The sequence below is a fragment of the Vipera ursinii genome (genome assembly GCF_947247035.1).
Source record: "Vipera ursinii genome assembly, chromosome: 1".
Classification (NCBI taxonomy): domain Eukaryota; kingdom Metazoa; phylum Chordata; class Lepidosauria; order Squamata; family Viperidae; genus Vipera; species Vipera ursinii.
This window is the reverse complement of record NC_139512.1, coordinates 212,587,000-212,604,553: the sequence shown is the minus strand read 5'-3', so window position 1 is coordinate 212,604,553 and position 17,554 is coordinate 212,587,000. Positions and strand designations below refer to the sequence as shown.

The 17,554-nt window shown below is 38.7% G+C and overlaps 1 pseudogene across 1 annotated transcript; it reads right to left on the bottom strand.

Annotated features, from left to right (window-relative positions):
- Positions 1–15,534: 15,534 nt before the first annotated feature.
- On the bottom strand, positions 15,535–16,172 carry LOC310632436 (enhancer of rudimentary homolog; annotated as a pseudogene). Its single transcript has one exon. The product of its transcript is annotated as an enhancer of rudimentary homolog (transcript).
- Between the last annotated feature and the right edge of the window lie 1,382 nt (positions 16,173–17,554).

Here is a 17,554-nt window from a genome sequence, read left to right as displayed (position 1 = left end):
TTTCAATAGGTTTTGACCACCGTAGTAGCGTCTGTTGAGGTGGTTGAAAGAAGCAAGATTTTGTGGCATTGTGATTGAAATTCCATCCTTTTTGTATGTATATGTATCCTATGATTTTCAAAGCACACTTCTTTGGATGGAGCTTAATATTCCATTTGTCCCCCCCTTTCCCCCCCAGCCAACTCACATTGGTGACTCATAATCAATTTATAGTAGTCCTTGCTTAACACTAACTGAGATCAGAAACCCCATCATTAAATAAGTGGTCATAAGTTGAAAAACCACACGACTGTGCCACTTGGTGATGACATTTCTTGCAATCCCAGTTGCTGTTAATTGAGAACCATGTAAGTCATTAAATGAGGACCTCATGTGCCCATGATTTGCAACTTCCTGCTGGCTTCCCCATTGATTTTGCCTGTTGGAAGCTGGCAAAGATGCACCAGTTTTTTTGGTCTCAGAAGAAACTGTGATGTTATATTTTAACTAGAGGTGGTTATCCCAATCCAGATGCTTGGAAATAGTTGTCTTGAACCTTATCAGTGGAAGGATTTATGCTAAGAATGACACAAGGGATGCTTCAAGTGTAGGGGAAAAAATATAATTGATGCTGCACATGGTGAGGAATGAAACAATGATAGAGGACCATCTCAGTGTGCAGAAGGTTCCAGGTTTAATCAGCTATGCTCAAATGGAGAATCTGGAGAACTGACGCCATCACCACTAGGTAGAAGAACTAGTAAGGCAGCTTACTATGCTCGTATAATTAATCAGCCTTAATTAATCAGTTACTGGGAAAAGGAAGCTATCGGAGAAGAAGCAGGAAACATTGATTTGATCTGAAAGATTTTTTTAAAAAAATGTTCTTAACATTATAGCATGTATTTATTCATCCTAATGATAAACCTAATTTCAGAAGCCTACTGGATATATGTCTCCATGCTGCCTTTGATTATAATCCGTTTATTTGGACTAGAAAGACATGCTGTGGTTCAAATATATACAACCAACGTGTTTTATCTATAGAGGTTAGTAGAAATTTGGCAATAGGTAGTCATATGACTGGGAACAAGAATAAGGTCTTTGATACTGAAGGAGAAGCTGTATAATTTATAAAATCTAAAGGCCTAAGAGAAATTCTATATTTGTTTTCATGCAGGTTTTATAAGCTTCAAGGCTCTAGCAATTATTGTTGTGTCTTTTGAGCTGGTAAGAATTCAGCAATAAAACTAATTAGCTATGATAGAAGCTACAAATACATCTCAGACAACTCTAAATAATGCAGAGGGCCAAACTATCACCAGTCCTATCACACCTAAGTGTTTGGTTATATATTTTCATGCAGAATATATTCCACCCCCAAGTTATGCATGTTGTTCACAACGTGAAACAAAATAAATTCAGCCCAATTCCAGTAAATTAAAGAGACAGAGGCAGACACTATATAGACACATGTGCACACAGAGAAATAGTGTACAGCAAAATATTCAAGCAGTTTATATTGTATCCTTATTTTACCAACCACATGACTGTGAATTGCTCTTCTCTTCTGAATTGTGAAATAATCCTAATCCCTTGAATGGCTTTCCTATTGATCCTTTTTGTAATGTATTGGGCTTGCTTTGTTGGGAGAACACCACGTGGTAATTGCTGGAAGGCTGTTTGAGCAGGGAAGCTAGCTAACGGCTCCCAGCTCCTCAGACAACCAGTCTCCAGCGCTGCTATTGGTTGCCCCTAGGGCGGCAATAGGTTGCTTCAAACCTATTGGCCGCAGCCTAGGGGCCAGGGTATAAATTGCTGCATCTGCAGCCCTGTTCTCTAGTTCAGATCCTGCAAGCAATAAACCATGATCTTTGCTGAACTCACTCTCCTCGTCTTCATTCCTGCGCAACGAACCCAGTACACAACACTTTTAATGTAAAGAAACCAAATGAGTCCACTTCCTGCTCCTCTCGGAAATATCTCTGGGATTTGGCAATGCTGCGAAGTGGTACTTATTCAACCACAATAAAAGTAAAGCAAGATGTTCAGGTATATGGACTGATGATTGATATTTGGATTGATTATTAATGCCTGGATTTGAGATACCGCCTCTGATCTTGTAATACAATGTAGTAGCAGCAGATCCAATCTCTCTCCTGGGCTGCTCAGCTTTTGTGTATATGCACTGGATGGTGGGAGAAACAAGTGAACTGTCAGAACAAGAGGAGAAAAGTGGCTCAGGACAATCTGCTGGACAGAACCAGAAAGAAGACAATTAGATATGGGAAACAAGAAAACAAAACAAATATATTACATGAAGGTGATTGCACCCTCTTTTTTTCATTTAAACTCCAATCCGTACAGATTTACAATGAGAGAATAACAAAAATGTACAAAATAGTTCCATAAATTATTTCCATTCCTATTATTCATGAATTCCTATTAAAATTCACTTTTGTTTATCTAATGCAAAACTCTATATAGAAAACTTTTATGGATATCTTTTCTAAGAATTTCATTTCAATTGCCACAATGATTTATCAAAATAGATGAAATTTTGTTTTTTCGTAAGCTTAAGCAAGAACTATTTAATCTATTGTATTGCATGTTACTTTCTTTTATTTTCAAAATCCATAAGTCATATTCATTTCATTTTGTTTTAAACAATTTAGAAATGCTTCTAGCTTGAAATTACAGTATCTAACGTCTCTTTTTTATTGATTCTTAACAGATCAGATATATCTTATGAATATATATATATTCATATATGGATTGAATCCATAGCTCAGTTCTCAGCTGCAGAGGTCTTACAGAACTGAGGTATGGATTGAATCCATAGCTCAGTTCTCGGTTGCAGAGGCCTTCTGGGAAGGCCTGTGACTGAGAAATTCAGGCCTGGCTGCAGAAGAAGTGGGCCAGCGAGGAGAGGCCTGGCTGCAAAGTAAATGGGTGCAGGGTGCATGGGGCAGCTCCACATCCCCACCCTGACCTAGTTTGATTTTTAGGTGTGTGCCTCGCCCCAAAACTAGGGTTTATTTTTGGGGTAGGCCTTACTTTTGGGAAAACACGGTACCTGTTTCAAGCCAATCTATATCTGAGAAAGCAGCACGGTGTCACCTGCATACAAAATAATAGAAATGTGTTGGTCAATTTTGGTGGGTGAAGAAATGGACTTTCAGTTTGTCTAATAAAAGAGTTAATATATAGATTAAAAAGAAGGGGGGGCAGAATACAGCTTTGTCTCAATCCCCTCTTGACAGGAATTTCCTTGGTGTGGTGTCCTTGTGTATTATACCTTCATCCAGGTGAAGCCTGTATATAAGGACAAGTAATCTTATATTAATTGAGGAGGAATTCAATTTCTCCCAAAGTTTGGATTTAGAGGTGAGATCAGAAGCCCATTTAAAATCAGTAGGTCCTGCACAGAGTGATGAGCAAGCATTGGAGAAGTATTTCTCAGCTAGATGTTGAAGAGTTAAAGCAGGGTCAATAATTGAACAGCTTTCTCTGAAGTCTGCCTACACATCAGTCAAGATGTTCTCCTTTAATAACCCAATTCAGAAGCTTATTGTACAAGTATTTAGTATATAATTTACTAACCACACTGACAGTCTAATGGGCTGATATTTGGCGGGTAAATCTCTATCTTCTTTTTTGTAGATTGGAATCACCAAAGCTAGCCCCAGTCATCAGTGATCTTAGCGTGGTCATCGATATAGGTGAATATATGAACAGGGAAGTCAAAATGAGTATCCACCAACTGAAATTGTTTTGAATAGCCTCCACTGAAATGAAATGAAGAGCAACAGGTCCTGGGATGAATAAGAAAGAGGATCTTTTTTTATATTCCTTAAGCAGGAAATTAATATTCCTTATTTCTTGGCTGCATGGCATTTTGTTCATATTTGTCCCATCTTTAGATGGAGCAGGATGATTTTCCAAAAAGGAACATTAAAGGGCTTCAAAGTAGAACATTGGGACAGTGATCACTCTTGGGATAGTTGTAAATATAGAATTTACGGATTGAGGAACATAGATTCCTTGATATAGCAGTGTAATTTGTCAAAAAGGGCCTTGTGCCAGCCCAATGTGAAAGCTCTGCTAGATAACCAGTAACACTGGTGCCATTCATGATTTGTGGATCCAACTTATAAAATGTCTGTAACATATGTAGACCCCTGAAATCTCCAACGTGCTCTTTAGATTCTCTAATTAAGAGGGGGCTCTGTTTCCCTTTTATGTCATGCTTACATTTGTGTAGTAAGAATTCAAGCTTATTTTTCATTTCTCATGCTTAGGCCATTAGTATATAGACAAGACATTAGTATGTGAGCTTTATGAGACAATACTCTTGCTCATTTTCCAATACTAGCATAATGGGTTACTTCACAACAACATAGCCATTTCTTTTTACTGACCACAGATGTTGCTTTGAGGTCCTTGCATCAAAGTTTTCATCTCTCAGTCCTGGAAAAAATCCATTTAAAGCCTGAGTTCTAATTATATTCTGGTTGTTCTGTCAGGTAAGTGATTCTTGTTCCTGTGAGACAGAACATTTCACAACCCTACTAATTTTTCACACACATATGCTTTGGGTCCCTGGAGGACTCACCAACTGCCCTGCCTCTTTTCTTGGTTTTCTTGCAGGGAATCGCCACATACCTCTTGATCTTAGAACTCCAGTCTTTTAACTCTTGATTAGACCAATCATTTGTTTCTTCCTTAGAGCAGAGGTTCCTAATCTTGGCAGCTTTAAGATGCCTGGACTTCAACTCCTAGAATTTCCCAGCCAATTATGGTGGCTGGGGAATTCTGGGAGTTGAAGTCCACATGTCTTAAAGTTGCCAAGGTTGGGAGCCCCTGCCTTAGAGGCTCACAACCCGTTTTTCCTGTGCGGTTCTGTTCCTACGCTCCAATTTTCTATCCCTTGTTTGTGATCATTTTTCTGGGCTTGATTCTTTATTTGACTGTCTGCCTTATATAGAATTGCTTCCTCTCTTACTCCTGTTGTGTTTTTGAAGTGATAAATTGTTGTTTTCTCTTACCGACCAAAACTAGCCACTCAATGTTCCAGTCCTTTGTTTCTTCACACTGAGACCCAACATGTCTGCTGCAGATCTCTGCCAGGTTATTCTTGGGCAGGAATACAAAGATAGCACAAGCTTTGGAGGTCGTGACTGCAAAGGCACATCTACTCGTCCTAGGCTACATGAGGAGGACATTTTTATTTCTTATTTTTTCCCTCAGGGCTCTCAGGTTAGCCAAATACATGCGATTCGCTTAGAGAGAAATTTTGTTAGGAATTTTCCCATGACACATCACTGTCAAACTATTTGCTTTTTTTTGTTAATAGCTTCAGTTTTGCTCCCTGACATCTGAGTGCCTTATATTCGTATAGCCTCTGCTTAATCATCCACAATAGGCAATCAGTAGCTCTAAGGACATTTGCAATCAGCAACTATTCAGGAGTTATTCGAGAAATAACTTTTCCTTCCCTTACAGCTGAGCATAAAAGCCATCAGAACATGTCATTTATTTGGTCACTCTCATTCTTGTCTTTTCTTCTCAATGAGCTTCACTGATATTCACACACGAAATTTATAGTGTAACTATAATTTGAAGCCCACTTTGCACTTTTTTAAAAAAGTTTCAAATTTAAATTATAAATGCCTCTAACTCTGTTCATCTTTGGTCTTCAAGGTTTTCCCCAGACTCCAGCAATTAATCCTCTCTCTGCATCTCAGTATTCTTACAGGAACTCAGGGAGGAGACTATCGTGCTTTCTACTGCAATTGTAGAGGATTTGTTTCTCGGTGGAATTTTTATGTCTTCAAAAGGCTGGTGAGAGAGGGACGAGGGGTGATTTTCATTTCTTCTTTGGTTAGGAGGAGATTCTCCACTTAATAGGAATGTCACTTTTGCCCCTCGTGGTCCCAGAGTATCCTCTTCCTCTTTCAATACTCTCCCTCTCCAAAGCAACCACTTTCAGAGGTTGAACATTTGTTTTATCCCTTACAACCAGTTCATACTCTCCATCAGTAAATGCTGCCCTCTGGCACTGAAGCAGGAGGGCTGAGATAATCTCTGGTCTTAGGTTTATGGGAATACTGCAAATGAAACTGCTGAAGGATGTGTGTGTGTGTGTGTGTGTGTGTGTGTGTGTGTGTGTGTATGCGTGCATGCGTACGTGCATGCTTGCTTGCACACATGCTTGTTCCCAGATATTTGAGTCTGGACTTCCAATGATGAGAATCTAAATACATTCCACTTTAAATTCTTCTTTCCTTCCTCTCAAATTGAGGAATGATGGTGATGCAGAAGTTCATTAAGTCCAGGACCAAGAAAGAAAGGTGAAGGGTTGGATGCATTTTCATTATGACTTGAAACAGCAGTCAAAAGGATTCCTGGAACAGCGCAATAAACTCGCCATGCAATTGTTAACGTCTTCATATGGAGAGGAGGAACCTTATGTAAAGCCAGACGTGGTGTCCAGCAGCAATGAGGGAGAACACTTCCTGGTGATGAAAGTCAGCAGATAACTTGTGGGCAGCTTTGGCACAAACCAATGGTTCTTCGATAAATTGTTGCACAGTGGGACTCCTCTAGGAACTGGGTTATAGAGACACAGTTGGGATATATTAAACATGTACATATGCAGCAGGCAGAATGTAGCCTGAAATGGTGACAACTGGCTCAGGGATCAGAACGACATTACCGAGGCTTTCCAATAAAAATCTTTTCTGACATAGCACCATGCCCTTGAGCTGTGTCTGGCCTCCACCTTGGCTATTTAAGAGACCCTTAAAAGAGCTCAGCTCTTCTCCCTGGGTTGAATGAATAGTGGGTCTCTGTAGTTCTTTGGGTTATGATTATGGTGATGCTATCCATTCAGTCAGACTCTTGGCGATTCTATGAGCAGGTCTTGCCACATTTTCCAAACTTACACTACTTCTTTGCATTTTTATATTCTCTGGCTGGTGTTAGCTTTGATGGTGCCCAGCCACCATGTTCTTTGATGGCCTGGTTTCCTTGTACCCTTTTGGTTATAATAGTTGTATTCTCTGGTTGTCTGAAGACCTCCATTTGTGTTTTATCTCTTTTATTAATGTTTTTATTGTATTATGTTCAGACTCCTTACAGATCTTACCCATTTAACTAATTTACTAAATTCTAATGCCCTTAAATGGAAAATGCTATGGATTGTTTTGAAGCAGTAGGCGTGAGCTTAAATGGACTCCAGAAGATGGTAGAGGACAGGAAGGCCTGGAGGAACGTTGTCCATAGGGTCACGATGGGTTGGACACGACTTCGCAGCTAACAACAACAACAACATGGATTGTTTCAACCACAGGTAGTAAAAACTGAGTATTCTTTCTACAGCCTTTGGTAACTCAGGTTTATATCTAACTTCAAATCAAAGCTGTATCTGTTTGGGATATACATTTAAGCATCTAACCAGGGGTCTTAGGGATTCTTTGGCTGGGCTGTTTACTAATGGCTCTGTGGCAGTTTCTTGATTGCTTACTTGATTGTTGGTCTGAAGTTGTCCTTGGAGCTAATCTATGCTGATCTGAGTTCTGATTACTGGTGCTGGAGTCTTTTTCTCTTAAGGAGAATCCCCAAGATCACCCCCACCCACACAGACAGGAAAGACACCAGAATGTAAACTGACAGCAAAGGACACTCCTTACTAGCACTGAGGACGTTACCTAGTTAGAGTAATGAAATGTCTGCAAGAAAACAAGCAAGCTCAGAGAGCACCAAGGACCCCTCATGTCAACCCTGAGCTACAAATAATCTCTTTCATAGATGGTTTAATCATATGTCAGATTTGTAGTGCCAATTAGCCTCATTAGTTTATTTTTCAAGAACTATGTCACAGAAGTATTCATGTAATAAAACTAGATGTGTTCCTTATCTATCCAGAAAGCTATTTGGAAGACAATCCCCTTCCTATTTTTTTTTTCAACCCATGCATCTGCACTCTTCCATAACTGGTAAGATTTTAAGTTTTAGCTTTTATATTTTTGTCTTGTATATTTTCTCCCTGTCAATATTTTAAATATTCATGTTTCCATGTAGTAGAGGAAGATGGCTGAACCTGGTTTCAAAAGTCTACATAATATCATTCACATGGTATCTTTTCTTTCTAGGCAGATATTAATAGAGATTAATGTACAAGTGCTTTGATGGCCTTCCAATCCTCATCTTCAGTATACCGAATACATTTTATGCATTGATTTTAATCTTTGCAACAAGAGAAAGCATTTCTAGCTTCTGGTGATAGATGTAAAAAAAGCCCAGTGCATATATAATCCCCCAGTTCAAAGGGATTGCCTTCAAAGTTGCTTATAATTAAAATTAGTCTTCTTTCATAGCTTCTTAAAAATCTATTGTTTATCAAACTAAGGCTCTCTAGATTTTAATGATTATGACATCGTAAAGTTTGTCACGTTAGCTTGAAAAAAATGAAGTGACATTTTTAATGGAAATGGATTTTTTTACATTGTTACAAGGAGTCCTCGACTTATAACCACAACTGACCCCAAAATTTCTGTCGCTAAGTGAAACAGTTAATTTTTCACCATTTTATGACCTTTCTTGCCACAGTTGTTAAGTGAATCACTACGGTTGTTAAATTAGTAACACATTTGTTAAGTGTATCTGGTTTCCCCATTGCTTTTGCTTGTCAGAAGATCATAAAAGGTGATCAAAGGACACCAAAACATTGTAAATGAAATTCTTAGCTACACAAATGTAACTAATTTTGAGAAAATCATAACTAATAAAGATATTCCGAATATTGATGGGAAATCAAACCTAAATAAGAACTTGAAAAACAGGATATTGATTTAACAAGGAGACTTTAATTGCAAATACAATTGAAATATAAACTGGTTAGAAAAGAGGTTACAAACTGACATTATTGTTATTTGTCTAACTAAAAAAATTGAGGATGTGTATATCTAATTTTGTATGCATTAATAGTAGTAAGAACTGTATTTGTGTAGTGTTGGGAAAATGAAAACAATATGGGAAGAAAGGAGGATTAAAAAAACCCACTGGATTGTATAGTATTGAACAGACTTGTATTGAAGAAGTTAAGATGCAATATCAAGTAATAAAATGGACCCTGACATCATGTTGTTTACTAAGCACTTTATGTTTTGTAATAATAAAAAATGAATAAAACATTTTAAAAGAAAAAAGGACACCAGGACATTGCAAGGATCATAAATATGAGTCAGTGGCCAGGCATCTAAATTTTAATCATGTAACCATGGGGATGCTGCAACCCTTGTAAGTGTGAAAAAATGACCATAAATTACTTTCAGTGCTGTTGTAACTTTGAATGGTCACAAAATGAACAGTTATAAGTTGAGGACTACCTGTATTTGGCCAAAACCAGCGGTGGAGCTAGCAGATCTGACTTGCAGCAATCTGGATGAGCATTTAAATAGCAGTTGAGAGAGCTTTCTGTGTGTCTGCTGCCATTCACGTTTCGCAGTCCAGATCTGGGAACCCTAATCAGCAGGGAATATGTATTTTATAATTAGGGAGTAATTCAGTACAACATGTTCTGTGTTGAGCCATAAACTCTGCTTGATCATTCAGATCCATACAATATATAGGTAATCCTCAACTTATGATTGGTTGCTTAATGACCATTCAAAGTTATGACAGACTTAAAACCTTACTGATGACCCATCTTGGAAGTAACAGCTGCCCTACCACTCCCACTGATTTCGTTTTGGGCACTTGGCAACTGGCCCACATTTACAACCGTTTGCAGTGTCCTGCAGTTACTTGATCATGTTTTGTGAGGTTTTTTGCTGTTTTCTGGCAAAATATGCCCATCGGATAAGCTAGATTCAGACCTACGGCCACATAATTGTCTTAATGACCACAGTGATTTGCTTAACAACCATAGTAAAAACAGTTGTAAAATCAAGTCTAGTCACGTGGTGATTCAACTTACAACCACAGCAATTCTGGGTTCTATTGTGATGGTAAGTCGAGGACTTCCCATAAACTAAAAACAGTGATTTTTTTTATCACAGTGAATGCCTATATAAACCCACCTTCACTAATGCCATGGTGATCAGCAGCAATCAATAAACTTTTTCTGCAGTATATTTTCAATTTTAATTTTTAGGTTGTACTAAAAGGAATTCTGCTAAGAAAGCAATGCTGGATGTTTTTGCATTGGCAAAGTGTGCTGACTTGAGCAGCACTGCAATTAAAGCATTCTTAATGCTGTGGAAGCAAAAAGAGAGAAACGGAAGGGAACTGGATGTTACTCTTCTGTATATTGTACTTTACAGGCACATAATCCTTGCATCGCCTACAACAGCAGTTCCCAGCCTTTGTATTTTTGTGAACCATGACAGAAGTAATGGCAAATCACCACGCTAACCAAGGTGAGCCACATAATACCTTCAGGTACCATGTCATAGTAAATTCTCAGATGTTATTCCCAAATGAACTGAAGTTTCATTTTAAAGGCATAAAATCCATCAACAAACTCTGCCTGATGTTGGTGAATTGTGGGGCCGCGTAACAGGCTTGCAAGATTTGAAACTGATGACGGTGATGATGATTTTGGGGCCTGCACCAAGAACCAGCTACAATATCTTAGCCTATCACCAGTAGAAATACTTAAGAGATAGAATCAGAAACTGGCTATCAGCAGGGCTTTAATATTTACAAGAAATCTGCTTATACGCTTGAATATATATCCTAAAACAGTGAATGAAATAGAATAGAATAGAATAGAATAGAATAGAACAGAACAGAATAGAATAGAATAGAATTCTTTATTGGCCAAGTGTGATCGGACACACAAGGAATTTGTCTCTGGTGCATAAGCTCACAGTGTACGTACAAACAGCAAGTAATAGATCACAGGTCATCATAATTACAATCATTAATGATAAGTTACAAACAGCAATCAATAAATCATAAGAAACCAATAGGAGAAGATAGTAGGAAAGATGAGAAGATGAGAAAAGATGAGAAATGAGACAGTGCTGTGGGAATTAAGAGTTCAGCCGAATGATGGCATGGGGAAAAAATACCTTTATGTCTGGTTGTTTTGCCATGCAATGCCCTATCGCAGTGTCCTGAGGGGAGGAGTTGAAACAGTTTATGTCCAAGATATGAGGGGTCTGTAGATATTGTCTCAGCTGTCTTTCTGGTTCGTGCAGTATACAGATCCTCAATGGAAGGCAAGCTGGTTGCAATTACATCATATTAATACATCATATTGTTAAAGATTGCCATGCAACTTTCCCATTATATACTAAAGTGATATTCCAATAGGGGTATAACGTGAACTTGAAATGATAACTCCAAGTTACCTGCTGTGAAAAGCACCTAATGGCGGGTCTGGGACCACTAACGGTGGCCAACTCGCTGCAGCCATCTTGCCGTGGCCAACCAAGCGCAGCCATCTTGCCAAGGTCATCTTGCCATAGCTAATTCGCCACAGGACAACTCACTGTGGCCAATTCGCTACAAGACAATTCGCCATGGGACAATCCACATGGGATAACTCAACGCGATAAATGTTATCTGCCACTGTTTCTTCTATACATTATTTTCATTTTTACCATTTCTGCTCATGGATTAATGCTTGGTTTCCTTGCTTGGCTTCTTTTCAACTGTTTAAGTTGATTAAAGTTTTCTACTTGGCACCTACTTCAAATAACCAAAAGCTCCTTCACACATTTTGAGAGAAGTGTGTCAGGGATACTGCTTCATAGTAACAAGAATCACATTTAGAACCAAGCAGAAATGTTTTTCTCCAAGGACAAAAGAAGCAGACTAGGTCACCAGCATGATTAATTAGAACTATTATAGTTTTTCATCTTTTTGTCCAGCTGACAGGCATTTCCATTATTTCTCCCAAAAAACAAAAAGCAAGACCAAATCATCACGAAGAAGCTTTATACCTTGGAGGACATTCAATCCTAACAATTGTATTAACATTTAAGAACAAGATTCTTGAAAGAAAATTTGATTGATTGCAAAGTAACAAGCAAGGTAACAGAGGAAAAAGAAGTGCCCATTGTTAGAAGGTGTGAATTCATAGCTTGGTTCTTTTATCTGCATTAAGATATTTTTCTGAAAGCAGATGATGAAGGAATTCATAATGTACAATGCTTATAAACCATGATTTTTCTTTTTTTTTTAATAGAGCAAGGCTGAGTTTGCTTCAGTAATTTAATTCAGGAGAGATTCAGCAGAAATTTAAAGAAGGGAATTTTATTCCCTTTATAGTTTTAAAAGTAGAAAGGACCCAAATTTGCAGAGTTCTCCAAAACACACAAATGTTTTTGTTTTAATATGAAGAAAGATGAGAGAAAGTGCATGGCCATAACAAACTTAATAGATCTGGTTCAAAGACAATAAGCACGCTAGTGGAGAAAAGCTGAAGAGATTTATTGATAGGGTACCGTAACAATCATATATAGCACAAAAATATCCTTACTTTCTTTTTGCCTCTCAAGGACAATAGTTAACAGATCCCTGAAGCAGACATGAGTATCGCTTCTTCGAGATTCAGATCTATACTAAGATCCATTTTGGGAGTGCAGGAGCAATACGGAGAAGCAAGACTTTTAGATTGTCAAATTTTTACAAGTCTGTAATTTCTTTTTGTATTATGCTTTACTCTTTTGATAACTGTATGCCCAATCATAATAGTCTCAATTCCTCTCCCAAGAAAAAGAAGCAAAAAGCATTTTCAAATAAACATGAAAACAACAATTACTGATGCCTTTAGCATCAGGAGCACTGAAACAGCTTCTGTTAATTTTAGCCTTCCTAATTTAGGGTAGGTAGATCAGGCTAGGAAACCCAACTTATGAAAGCTAGTTGTTGACTTACGATCAGTCACTTAGTGACCAAAATTCCAAGGGACCTACCTGGGAGGTACCTACAACCCAGATCTGAAGTTCCAACAAGTTGCCTCCCACACAATCACATAGCCACGCTTTGAATACTTGACCACCAGGCTGCATTTATGGCCATTTGCAGTGTCCTGCAGTTATATAATGACATTTTGCTGAAAATCAGCACTTGCCTCCCGTTTTCTGCAAAACTGACCCATATCAAACCATGGGTTTGTTTAATGACAATCGCAAAAAAAGTTTGTAAAAGGCAAGCTCCATTACAGTTGTAACTCAAGGACTAATCCTGCTATTTTTATTATAAGATTGTAATAGAATTTTGCAAGACTGAGTGTGCCTCTGCCTTCCCTACTTTCTTGTTCAAGAGAACCAGGAAAGGTCAAACTTATGATATTTTCTAAAATTACCTTTCTACCTTGGACCCACATTTCTTTTATTTGATTGTTGTCTGGCCTGGGCTCTTCCTGCTCATCAAAGTTATTTCTACAGTCTATTACAATTGTATATAAATGTGATAGCTCATGAACCACCCCGAGAATGGTATTCACACCATCTGGAGAACATCAGGATGAGGAAAACTTTAATGACTCTTCAACAAGGATCTATGAGTGTTTGGGCAGGGCAGGATTCAGAATTCAGATCCCAAATATGTGAATACAAGTAATTTAATTATCATTTTAATGATTAAATTACTTTAATTACCTGTATATCTTGTGTTCTTGTATGAAAAGTCCCATCTTCTTTGGAAAGCAAACAAGTGTGCAGGAATTTTTCTTTTTATTTATTTACTTACTTACTTATTTACAGAATAAGAGTTGGAAGGGACTCAGAAATCTTCTAGTCCAACTCCTTGCTCAGGAAGGAAACTTTATACCATTTCAGAGAAATGGTTGTCCAATCTCTTCTTGAAAACCTCCAGTGTTGGAGCACTACAACTTCTGGAGGCAAGGCATTCCACTGGTTATTTGTTGTAACTGTCAGGAAATTTCTCTTTATTTCTAGGTTAGTTCTCTCCTTGATTAGTTTATATCCATTGCTTCTTGTCCTACCTTTTGGAGAATAGATGCTGACTGTGCTACTGTAATAGTTTCAGGGTTTGGATTTGGGTTAGACCAGGGGTCAGCAACCTAAAACAGTGAAAGAGCCACTCGGAACCGGTTCCCTCACAAAAGGAAAAACTGGGAGCCGCAAAAAAATGTGTGCACATGCGCGCATGCGCAGAACAGGGTTTGACTGAAGAGCGGAGCCAAGGCGAGATATGCACCTACCCTGCACATTTGAATTGATTGGTTGAACTTTTTTAGTCCCACTTTTTTTTTTGGACTGCATATGGCAGAGGACTGGGAGCCGCAGGAGACGGCTGAAAGAGCCGCATGCGACTCCGGAGCCGCGGGTTGCAGACCTGTGGGTTAGACCCAAAGACACGCATCCTACGCTCTGAATTGTAATTCCATGCCTGGTGGGGAAAATGGTTAACAGGCCTGAACAGATTTTTCTTCTTCTATCCTTGTCATACTGTATTTTCCCCAAAATAAGACCAGGTCTTATTTTTTTTCCCACCAAAGGAGGCACCAGGTCTTATTTTGGGGGGATGTCTTTTTCACTCACCTCTGGCATCGAAAACCCCACCCAGCCAGTCCACTTCTTCTGTGGTTGAGCAGCTTCATTTTAGCCTGCATTTTGCAGTCAGGCCTTCCTGGAAGGCCACTGCAGCTGAGTACCAAGCTATGGATTGAATCCATAGCTCGGTCCTCGGCTTCAGTGGCCTTCCGGAAAGGCCTGTGGTTGAGAAATGCAGGCCTGGCTGCAGCAGACACTGCACGAAGAGAGGCCTGGCTGCAAGGTATGTGGGTGCAGGGCATGTGGGGCAGCTCCACTCTCCCCGCCCTAGCTTGATTTTTAGGTGTGAGCCTCACCCCAAAATTAGGGCTTATTTTTGTGGTAGGGTTTCTATTAGGCCCATCCCCAAAAATCAAGCTAGGGCTTATTTTTCAGGGTAGGCCTTACTTTTGGTAAATCCGGTAGAAACAATGAAAAGTATAGGTTGATAGGAAGTTATCATTGTATCCAAACCTTTAGTCGGGCCTACAGGTAAAAAAGGTAAAGGTTTCCCCTGTCCAGTCGTGTCTGATTCTAGGGGGTGGTACACATCTCCATTTCCTAGCCAAAGCAGCCAACATTTTCCAAAGATGCTTCCATGGTCATGCTTCCATGGCTTCTACACCGAGGAACACGTAATGCTGTTACCTTTCCACCGAAGTGGTACCTATTGTATGTATTCACACTTGCATGTTTTTGAACTACTAGGTTGGCAGGAGCTGGGGCAAGGACAGGAGCTCACCATGCTTGTGGGCATGTGAGTTAATGGGGAACCTTGGTGTGGTTTTGCTGCAGAAATCCACTGAGATTAGGGATAGAGTAAAAAGATGCACCTGTCTGTATCTCCTTCCTAAGACACACTTGTACATATTTAAATAAGGCCTAGATGGTGTTTGTGTCTGGGTGATTTTATGAATTGGGAACCTCAGCTACTTTCTTGGACTGTGCATTCTTCAGGCATTTTCATGACATTCAAACTTCAAAACCAATATAGCATATACAAATATAAGCCATCTTCTCTCTCTCTCTCTTTTTTAACTAAAGAGCATTTATTTTATTTTTCACTATGATTTTTTACTGCCTCCAAGTAATACTATTGATCCCCCCCTCTCTGAGGAGTACATATAGCAACGATGGCGAAGGAGATGTGAATAATCTTGAGGACCCTGAACAAAATAAAACTAAGTAAAGTGAAAAAATTAAAACTAAATTCCTGTAAAAGACATTTTCTTCTGGAACTGAACAAATCTCTTACAGTTCTAACTGACTCAGTCCTAGTCATAGGCTTATAAGAATGAATAGTGGACTACAATACAAGACTTTCACTACAGAATGCTGTACGTGCCCTCCCTCAGTGCCCCATTATTTGCTTGCTTGCTGAGCTTGTCTGAGGAGAAGAACATAGATCTTCTCCTTTATCCAATTTTTATTGTATGGCTGGTATGTCTGAATATCAGCACGATAGACAAGGCAGCTAAGGTCAGCCAAATCATTGATGAAATCAAATAACTGGCTAATATCATATGTAATGGAAGGGCTGTTAGGATTCATTCTCTTCAGGTGTTCTTCATACATTTTACAGGCTCCTTCCATACATTCATTTACAGATTCATAATCTGCATAAGTCCTGCCTTCAAGTCATTTGGTAGGCTGAACAAGGAGAATTGTATGAGACATGGCGACTCGTTCCGTTCGGCTCAGGCGCGCGCCTTTTTAAATAGCTATTCTTTTTTTCTGTCTTTTTTTTCTCATATAAAGATTCAATTTATCAGGAATAAAATCCTTGGTTGATATTATCTCAGTGGGAAGAAGATCCCTTCAGGTGAAAACTGGAGTCTAAGTCATAATTTCATAGGAGTTTTCTAATCCAGCTTGGTAGACTGCAAACAAGTGAGGTCCCACCTGGTGGAAAAATCACAAAGAGGTTTATTTGGTTTGTCACAATTCAAGCTGTTTGTTAGGTTAAAAAATATCTGACAATGGAGCTGCTCTGATCTTTCAACTTTGCATTTAATATTCTAGGTCTGTCAGCCTGGCACCATTTGCCAGCAAAAGATAAATAATAAAGATGGAGGATATGGGTCAGAGGACTAAGTATCACAATTAACACTTGCTTATGCTTCCTAGAACAACAACTGTGCCTTTAAAGTAGCATGTGTAGTCTGAAGAATCCTGATCAAACTTCCTGAATTATTAAACACGGTAAGAAATCAATGCTCTCCAAAGTATTTTTATGTACAAAAACAACTTACAGCATGATTTACCCTTCTGCATTGCAATGTAGTAAATAATAGATTATCTGTTTTATAGTCTGCCCTAGCTTATATCTTGGCTCCTCTTTAAAAGTAAATTAATGTGCCCAAACCATTTTTCCTAGTCAGTTCAGGATTGCAGTTTGTAAATCAATGCATGACTTTTTCCAAGAATTTATTGTGTTATATATTTTTTTCCCTTTTCCCCAAGTTGTGGGGCTCATTTTTTCTTGTCCGAGCAAGTCAAAGCTTGAGTTTATCCCTGCAGAGTGTCAACTGCTTTTGAACCTCACTGCCCAATTGTTTCATACCTTAGTTCCAATGAAAAATAGTAGCTCTACAAAGAAACCAGCATGGCTGCATAAAGAACTCTCTGATAAATTGAAAGACATAAAGGACAAGTATAACAAGTGGAAGGAGGGGCACATAACTAAGGCAGAATATCAGCAAATCGCCCGAACCTGCAAAGGTGAAATGAGGAAACCTAAGGCTCAAAATGAATTAAGGCTTGCAACAAAATTCAAAAATAACAAAAAAAGTGTCTTTCAACATGTAAAAAACAAGAAAAAGTCAAGAAAATGATTGGTCCATTAGTGGGAGAAAGTGGCAAGGTGACAAGCAACAGGGAGAAAACAGAGCTATTTAACTCGTTTTTTGCATCTGTCTTTACACAAAGGGAAAAAACAGCCCAACCTATAAAAAACAGTACTGTAAAAAACAGATTAGAAACATAAGTTAAGATAGACAAGAAAATGGTAAGTGAGCACCTGTCCAGCCTAGATGAGTTCAAATCACCAGGACCAGATG